The 9,656-nt window shown below is 41.2% G+C and overlaps 1 long non-coding RNA gene across 1 annotated transcript in view; it reads left to right on the plus strand.

Moving 5' to 3' along the window:
• The first annotated feature begins 6,254 nt into the window (after positions 1 to 6,254).
• Positions 6,255 to 9,656, plus strand: part of LOC115063809 — a 12,122-nt gene continuing 8,720 nt past the window's right edge. The window contains exon 1 of the long non-coding RNA XR_003843670.1: positions 6,255 to 6,385. This is a non-coding gene — a long non-coding RNA (uncharacterized LOC115063809). The remainder of the gene's footprint in view (positions 6,386 to 9,656) is intronic.

The following is a 9,656-nucleotide window of genomic DNA, read 5'->3' on the forward strand; positions in this document are numbered from 1 at the left end:
ACCAATCCTACATGTGATAGAGGGCTAATATTCAATATATACAAAGAATTCAAGAAGTTAGACTCTAGAGAAACATATAACCCTATGAAAAAATGTGGTACAAAGATAAACAAAGAATTCTCAAAAGAGGAACACTGAATGGCAGATAAGCACCTAAAAATACGTTCAACATCCTTAGTAGTCAGGAAAATGCAAATCAAAACAACAATGAGAATCTACCTCACATAAGTCAGAATGGCTAAGTTCAAAAACTCATGTGGCAGCAGATGCTGGTGGGGATGTGGAGGAAGAAGAACATTCCTCCATTGCTGGCGAGATTGCAAGTTACCACTCTTACTCTGGAAATCAGTATGGCGGTTCCTCAAAAAAATGGATATCATGTTACCTGAGAATCCAGCAGTACCACTCATGGGCATATACCCAGAAGATGGTCCAACATGTAATAAGGACACATGCTCTACTATGTTCATAGCATCCTTATTTANAACAGCCAGAAGCTGGAAAGAACCCAGATGTCCCTCACGAAAGGAATGGAAACAACAGAATTTTAGTATGTGTCCTAGAGACTCCTTTTGTAGTATCTTCCTGAAGAATTTGGCTGTTTTTTGCCTTTGCTTGAAGAGTCCAATCGAGGCTAAGGTAAAGAGATTTATATTAACTCCATTTTCAAAGGAAGTCTCAAAAAATTACAGCAGAGACTTTGTTTTCACAAAGAGCATTTTGAACAAGCATAGAAACGTTAGAATGGAACAATATAAAATATATGGTTTCTGTATTAAAGGGGCACCAGGAAGTAAAATGGAACTTAATCCTGTGTTCAAGGATATTAAATTGAATTTATTGAGTAGTGTCCTGGGGGCAAGATCCCTCCAAGCTAAGTTTAGATCCTGACATGTTAGTATAAGCCTTTAATCCCAAGAGCCAAAGACAAGCAGATCTCTAAGTTCAAGGCCAGCCAAGACAGAGCATGTTCTGAATAAAGAAGAGCTTAAGTTCAAGTGGAGTGGGACATGTCTTTAATCCTAGCATTCCAGAGAGAGAACCATGCAGACCTCTGAGTTCAAGGTCAATCTGCAGAGCAAGTTCCTGGAGATCCAAGGTTAGGCCGTGAAAGATTTAGAAAATAGAAAGTTGGTGATAGTGTAATAGAATAAGGGGAGTGTTCCAGCCCCTCAAGAAGCAGAACTTGACAACTTTGATTGTTTGGCTCTGACTTTAGAGTCAAGAATAGAAGGGCCTATTGGGAGAATTGGTGCTGATTAGTTGGAGCTAAGAAATTAGTTTTGATTAAAAAGAGACCAGCATCACTGTGATGACATTTGCTGTGAAGTGTTTTTCTGAGAGCACAAAGAAGCTGTGCTTCAGAGAAAGACAATGTTGTACCTTGTGCTGCATCTGGACTTGGTAATATGTAAGAGTTTCCCAGGTGATAGTGGTTTTTAAGTTCTGAAAGCATCATGGAGAATAGCTGAGGCTTGGCACTGAGGGAGGCCAGAGAAGGCCACTGGTGGAGGTGTGACCCCAGTTTAGTTGATGAGCTAGTACTGAAGGGGTCATGGAAAAATGTTGAGGCTTGGCATCATTAAGGAAGTCTATGATAGGTTTTGGTGATGCCTAGTTGCATCAGCATCAAAATACCCCAGGGTGTTAGAGATGCCAGTACCATGGGATGACACCAAAATAGTAGCAGCACTGGAGTGGAATCAACCAGAGCCTAAATTGCTACAGAGGGCAGAGCAGAGGAAGTGAACCAAGCCCTTTGTAGGAGACCAGATGATCATGTGTGGCTTTTAGACATTTGAAAAAGAAGTTGTAAAGTTGAAGTAGCCTTGGATACCCCAATTTATTTGAGATATCAGAGCTGTGGGATACTTGCACAGGAAAGCTGCTAACAGGGGGTGGAACCAGCCCAAGAGAATGAAGTTTGTTCCTACTGAATGCCAGATCTGCCAACAACACTCATCAAGGATGAAAGGAGTTGGAGGTCTAAAGAGTGCTCTGCTCTTAGATACGGAGATTTGGAGTTGGGACTTTGTAGCTTGCCCAGTTGGTTTTGAGTTGTGTCCAGTATTTCCTCACTATGATTTTATGCAATGGTAATGTACATCCTGTGCAATATTGGAGGTATGTGATAAGCTTTTTAATTTTTATGCCTTAAGGGTTTACAGCCTAGTGATTGCATGAATCTCAGAAGAGTGTTAACTTTGGACTTTTAACCTTGTAGAGACTGTTTCAAACTATGGGATTTAAGAAGTTGGACAAAATGTATTTTGCATTAAGCAGTGCCTACGTATGGCCTGCATAGACTCATTTGTTTGTACAAGCCTATGGAGGCCAGGGAGTGGAATGTGGTAGTATGAATATTTTTGGCCCATAGGGAGTGATACTCTTATGAAGTGTGGCTTTGTTGAAGAAAGAATGCTTCTTTGGAGGTGGGCTTTGAAACTCCAGCCAGTGCAGAAGATCCAGTTTTCTCCTGGCTGCAGTCAGATCAAGATGTAGAACTCTCAGTTCCTTTTGTGCCATGCTTGCTTGGATCCTGCCATGCTTCTGTTTAATGATAACGTACTGAGCTTCTGTACCTGTGTCTTTTATAGAGTTGCCTTGGTCATGGTGTCTCTTTAGAGCAATGGAAATCTTAACTAAGACAAAAGGGTTAAGATGTAAAGTTCATTTGGCTCTCTGCTGTATTTTCTCTTCTGCTTATGTCTGATTGCAAAAAGAGTTCACTGTCCATGTTTGTTTGCAAGTCCCTTTATCTTAACTGGCTCTATCTCACTGTGAGATCTTGAAATTCTCAGGCTTTGGTGAGAGAAATCAATATGTAAAAAACTATTTAATGAAATCCAAGCAATATGAAGTTATTCTAAGAAATCATAGTAGGAAAAACTATTACAGTTTAATGATTTTATAGGCATATAATCTTTTTTATACAATTTTTTATTAAATATTTTCTTCATTTACATTTCAAATGCTATCCCCGAAGTCCTATGCCCTCCCCTTGCCATGCTCCCCAACCCATCCACTCCAGGTTCTTGGCCCTGGTATTCCCCTGTTCTGGGGCATATAAAGTTTGCAAGACCAAGGGGCCTCTCTTCCCAATGATGTCCGAATAGGCCATCTTCTGCTACATATGCTGCTAGAGGCATGAGCTCTGGGGAAAGGGCATAACATCTGAAATGTAAATAAAGAAAATATCTAATAAAAGAAAGAAAGAGACTGTGGTAGTCTATATCGGACCTGCTGAGGAGTAAGCCTGATGTGGTTCCAGTGATAAGGTACAAACTCTCTTCCTTATCTCAGAAGCAATATCCAATTGATAATTATTTTAATTTTTTTCCAAGAAGTCTCACTGAATATATACAAACCATATTGAAGGACAGACTTTATGACTTACAGTAGGTAGGCAAAAGAAAATAAACTCAGTGATATTGTTGGAATTTTATTGTTTATTTGATTATCTACATTATGGAACCTTTGCTTACCTAATATGTTTTCCAATTTTGGGTTTATGGGTTTTCTGTCTGTGTGAATATGTTATTGAATAGGTAGAGGAGGAAGTTCTGCTATAGATGAGACTCTTGTACTTCTTTGTGGAACATAAAAGCAGAAGAGGTAATATCCAGGTTTGGAAGATGTCAATATTTATCACTATAGATTGCCAAAGCCATACCTGCTTTGAATTGTCACTGTCTCTGTGTATGTGACAGGGTTTCTGAGTTTGTTTCCTTGATATCCTAAGAGCCATGGTATAAAGAACCCCAAATTATTTTTTTCCTTTAAAATTGTTTGCTTTACCTTACCTTACTTAAGGGAAAGGATCTTTACCAATCATAAATCTGATAGGGGACTAATATCCAATATATACAAAGAAATCAAGAAGCTGGACTCCAGAAATTCAAATAACCCCATTAAAAGTGGGGTACAGGGCCAAACAAAGAATTCTCAACTGAGGAATCCCTAATGGATGATAAGTACCTGAAAAAATGTTCAACATCCTTAATCATCAGAGAAATGCAAATCAAAACAACCCCAAGATTCTGCCTTACACCAGTCAGAATGGCTAAGATCAAAAATTCAGGTGACAGCAGATGCTGGTGAGGATGTGGAGAAAGAGGAACACTCCTCCATTTCTAGTGGTATCGCAAGCTTGTACAACCATTCTGGAATTCAGTCTGGTGTTTCCTCAGAAAATTGGACCTAGTACTTCCAGAAGATCCAGCAATACCTCTCTTGGGCATATACCCAGAATATGGTCCAACTTGTAATAACGGCACATGCTCTGAGAGCAGCCTTATTTATAATAGCCAGAAGTTGGAAACAACCCAGATGTCCCTCAACAGAGGAATGGATACAGATAATGTGGTACATTTACACAGCTATTAAAAACAATGAATTTATGAAATTCATAAGCAAATGGATGGATCTGGAGGATATCATCCTGAGTGAGGTAACCCAGTTCCAAAAGAACACACATCATATTCACTCACTGATAAGTGGATATTAGCCCAGAAACTTAGAATACCCAAGATACAATTTGCAAAACACATGAAACTCAAGATGAAGGAAGACCAAAGTGAGGATACTTCATTCCTCCTTAGAATAGGGAACAAAATACCCATGGAAGGAGTTACAGAGACAAAGTTTGGAGCTGTGATTGAAGGAAGGACCATCCAGAAACTGCCCCACCTGGGATTCATCCCCAAAACAACCACCAAACCCACACACTATTGCATATGCCAGAAAGATTTTGCTAACAGGACCCTGATATAGCTGTCTCTTGTGAGTCTATGCCAGGCCTGGGAAATAGAGAAGTAGATGCTCACAGTCATCTATTGAATGGAACACAGGGCCCCCAATGGAGGAGCTAGAGAAAGTACTCAAGGAGCTTAATGCGTCTGCAACCCTACAGTAGGAACAACAACATGAACTAACCAGTACCCCACAGAGCTTGTGTCTCTAGTTGCATATGCAGCAGAGGATGGCCTAGTAGGCCATCATGGGAGGAGAGGCCCTTGGTCTTGGGAAGATTATTTCCCCAGTACAGGGGAATGCCATGGCCAGGAATCGGGAGTGGGTATGATGGGAGGCAAGGCAGGTAGGGGTAATAGGGGACTTCAGGATAGCATTTGAAATGTAAATGAAGAAAATATCTAATAAAAACTTGTTTTTGAAAAAAATAAGATTGTTTTTCTTATTTATTTATTTATTTATTTATTTATTTATCATGTATATGGATGTGTATATACATATGTATGCATGCATAAATGCATGCATAGGCATACCTTGGCACATACAGCTGTATTCCATATTCTCATTTTCAGAGGTGGGGTTTAGGGAAAGAATTCAGATCGTCCATCTTGATATCAAGTACCTTTTATGTTCTGAATCTTTCCACATCTCAATCCTGTCTTTATTAGCTATCTCTTTTCAGGAAAATCAAGATGGACAATATAGGGAGATGACAAGAAAGGAAGTAGGCTAAGAATGACAGAGAAGATGATTGTACACAGGGAGAGATGTGGATATGGAGGAGGAAGGAGAAACAAATATAAAGGAAAGATAGTGTTCTGTGGCTCACACTCACTGGGAGATGTATTTTGGGTATTTTGGAAGGAATTTTAATATTTTGTATGATTTTTCTCAGACTCATGATATGTCTTCACTATTTAAGCGGAAAGGTGGGAACTCAAGCTGGGAATGACTACATACCCCAGCTGTGTTCTAGAACTTTCAGTGTTCCTGACACTGCATGTTGTTTCTAAAATCCTTTCTGTTGAGAAGAAGCAAACATTATCTTACCCCTTCCCTAATGTTCCATTGATACACCAAAGTATGTTGCCAACAACTTCCATCCTCCCATCAAAATGGATTTATAGGCTTTACTTACAGTGCAGAGTTGAGGGGCTACTTCCATGTGTGTGGGTTCTCCCTGAAAAAGGCTGCACTGAACCTTTTCCCCAAGTGTGATGATCACTGTTTCATAGCTGAATAGATGAAGCCACGTCCTCACCATAATTTTCCCCTCCTACACATACATACATGTGTCCATGACTGCATGCAATTAGAATAGAAGGGAATATAACATGTGGAAGAGAGTGGCTACATGCTCAGGTGAAGGTTCCAGGATCCTCTGTGCTCCTTCTTCTAGAAGATGAAATCAAGGATTGACTGTCCAGCTATGATGATCTTCTGCATTTAACCTCAGCTGTACTTCCTAAGACAGCCATTGTTTGATTTCTGAGATAGTCCTACACAACAGAGGTATAGGCTGAGGACATTTCTGCTTTTCCCTTTTCTCTCTAGGACCATGTGTCAAAGCATATGTGACATTCCAAGTGCCCCTGAAGGCTTTTCCCGATTCTATGGATTATCATCTTGGCAGGTATGTAGGAGGAAAGCCTGCACATCTACATCTCTGTCAGGGAGCAGCATCCTATTTTCAGGACTTTTTTTTCCTACAACAAACCAGTAAAGGTTACAGTATTCTGTGGGAAGATGAAGACATTCATTCTAGGTTCCCTGGTGAAATTTTTTTCTACTTTCCAAGGAAAGAAAGCTGAGAAAAAATCTGATGCAGCAGAGGTAAATGAGGGCTGGCTTCATTGTATTCAAAGATGAGGCCCCCAGAGCTTGCTGTGTGAATAACTGAAATCATTATAGATTTGTGGAGGGTTATTGCTGGGGATGTAGTAGAAATGTTCTTGGATGTGTGGTGACTACTTACAGTTTGTAGGCCCCTGACTGCCACAATATGTGCCTGGGTCACATTGTCCACACACCTTTAGCTGACTATGGATGATTTGCCAATAATATTTAGAATAGAGTAAATTTGAGAGCCCTAACATTGTGTGAAATACTAATGTTCATCTCTTCTCATAAATGTACATGGGCTGTAAGGCACGAGTATGTAAAGTGCCACTATCTTTCAGAGTCAGCCATTGGCTTCTAGCACTGACTTCCTGCCTAATTTTTTACTGTGTGAGTATAGATCAGACCATGTCCTTTCATGATCCTCTTCCTCATAGCTACTCAGGAAGATCTTTTAGAAGATGGGCTCTAAAACCTCATCTGAAGTGGCAGATGACACCTAGCACATCAGACTGGACAGTAACCTCCAACAGGTTCTGGGTACCTAAACACAGACAACAAGCACACTGCCACTCTCAGGACACAAGACAGGGAATACCCATGATTATTGTCCATTCCCAGGTTGATTTGACTCTCTGGTGCATTCTTGGCTATTCCTTGATAAACAAGACCATGGCATGGTTACATGAATATTGATACAACAATAGGGAAAATTCTGGTATCTTGTCAAGGTTTATAGTCTTGAGCTTTTATAAATCTCCTTCACCCTCATTTTCTGATCCTAAATACTTTAAAGAAAAGAATAAAGTCTAATGTATGCTTTGTCAACACACCTTTAAAAATCAAAACTTGTGATTTCATTAAAGGAATTAATTTTTAAATTAAATAAAAAAGACTTCAGTCACATCCAAGGATAGTTGAGAATCTATACACTGCAGTGCCACACTCAGGTGTACACAGGCAGTTGCACAGTGAGACAGATGTCATACTGCTTTGACTGTTTTCACTTTGTGAGGGTAATAAACATTGTCAAGTGTCCATCCTGAGTGACTGAGCAACGGTTGATGAGCTGTGGATTGATATAACATTTCCTTTGACTGAGGTATCCATGTCTTCTATCTTGTCTCCAGCACCCAATTTTCTCTTATCCATGTCTTTCAGTCACTAACTTTTTTCATTTTTAGGTTTAACTCCATTTGAATTTTCTGTAGTAATTCTATTTCTTATTTTTTTGTCTTGAACAGCTTCACCATTTCACTCCCTGTTCCTTTGTGTTTTCAGAACTTCATTAAGGGATATTTTTCATATCCGTTCAGTTCCTCCACTATCTTCACAATTGCTATTTTGCAGTCTGTGTTTTTTCATGTTGGTGTCTAGGCAACTAGGTTTGGAGACACTGAGACCATTCTAGGTTTTGATATCTGGTCTTTGTTGGGTAGTTATTATCTTCCTTGGTTCCTTTTGCTCTTACTGTATCTAAGGAAAGTGTGCTGTATGTGACATGTCCCTTAGTGAATGCTTCTGCAGATTGGTGGGTGGGAAAGTGGACTATATCTGGGCTAGGAAAAAGCTGAGATCAGGCTTCAGGAAAGAGCTAAGTTTATACTGTCTTCAAGGAATCTGATCCCCAGAGAGTTGGACGCAGTGAAAGGAAGGCTTTCTGCAGGTAGGTTGCAGTAAGGCAAAGAATGATCTGGAGAGACAGTTCATTGAGCTACAGGAAGCCTGGATGTGAGGAAAGACTTGGGGTCTCCAGTGAAAGGACTTGAGTGGGAGGAGGACACTTGTAAGCAGGTTGTTACCAATACTAGGCTGAGAGTAGAGAGGTCTTTATGAAGGACAGGTAGGAGAAGAGGGACTACCTAAACTGAGAGCCTCCAACCTGTGACTACAGGGGTCCTAGGGTAAAAAACACCTGTAGATATGTGAGGAATTGCAGGCTGGTTTCCAGTTGAACTGCAGACTGAACCCTGGAATTGTTGATAATTCACCTAAATGACACAATAGGTGTTCCCTTATGCTCCTGGAACTCTGTCTCCTGCCTAAGTTACTGCCCCCCCCCCACAGCTCCCACAAGAGAAGCATGGTCAGTAGTCAAGGCAATGACCCAAGGTTCTGACCTTCAGACTAAACTCCTCCACAGTTACCTAGCAACAATAAAGACCATAAAAAGGGCTGCTCAGCCCCACCTCGCTCTCTTACCTCTTACTTGTCTTTCTTGCTTCTTATCCCTCCCTCTCACCCCCTCTCTCCTCTCTCTTTGTCTTCTCTCCTATGTCCTCTGTCTTTGTCTTCTCTTCTCCTCACTTTTACTCTCCTCTCTCTTACTGTCTCTCTCTTTCTAGCCTTTCCCCCCTCTCTCTTCTCTTTTTCTCCCTGCATTTCTATAATAAAGCTTTCAAACTGTAGAGAGTCTCTGCTCAAGATCCACAGCGCAGCACACTCTCGCAGGTGTTGGGAACATTTTCCCTTATCCCTATCTCCTATAACCCTGGTGGCTTTGCAAGGTAGCTCCGGGATCCCAAGGTAGGGCTGCCCTCTGGACACTCCCTGAAGAGTGGGATAGAGGAATGTGGCAGCTGTCCCATGCCTGACAGACCAGAGGATAAGGAAAACTCTGACAGGGTGTGGGTCTTTTCGCTTCCCCCTCTACTCCAGGGCCCCCCTTTTTAGTTCCCAACATAGATATTGGAAAGTGACAGATAGGATTAGGGGAAGGCATGGGAACGCAGGGAGAGGGTCTACAGGAAGAAGGAAAGCTGGATCTGCTGCAAGATTTGGCATGCTCTCCAGGAATGGAAGGTAGGATGAGAGGTCAGGCTTCTACACTGCATGAGGCCAGAGAGTATAATTGAGGACAGGAATAAGAATGCCAATCACCTACTTGAATCTCAGCCTAGAATGATCACTGGGGTTCCAGAAAGAGGCTGTTTCTAGATATATACTTCTGACACAAAGGTATGGGAGGAGAGAGGATAGCTGTGTCTGCTGCCATTTTTCAGGAGTGCCTAGGGAATGGAGGAGGTCGTGTGGGGGGGGGGGAGAGCCCACTGCAAGATCTCATC

This window comes from Mus pahari, chromosome 4, assembly GCF_900095145.1.
Source record: "Mus pahari chromosome 4, PAHARI_EIJ_v1.1, whole genome shotgun sequence".
Lineage (NCBI taxonomy): Eukaryota > Metazoa > Chordata > Mammalia > Rodentia > Muridae > Mus > Mus pahari.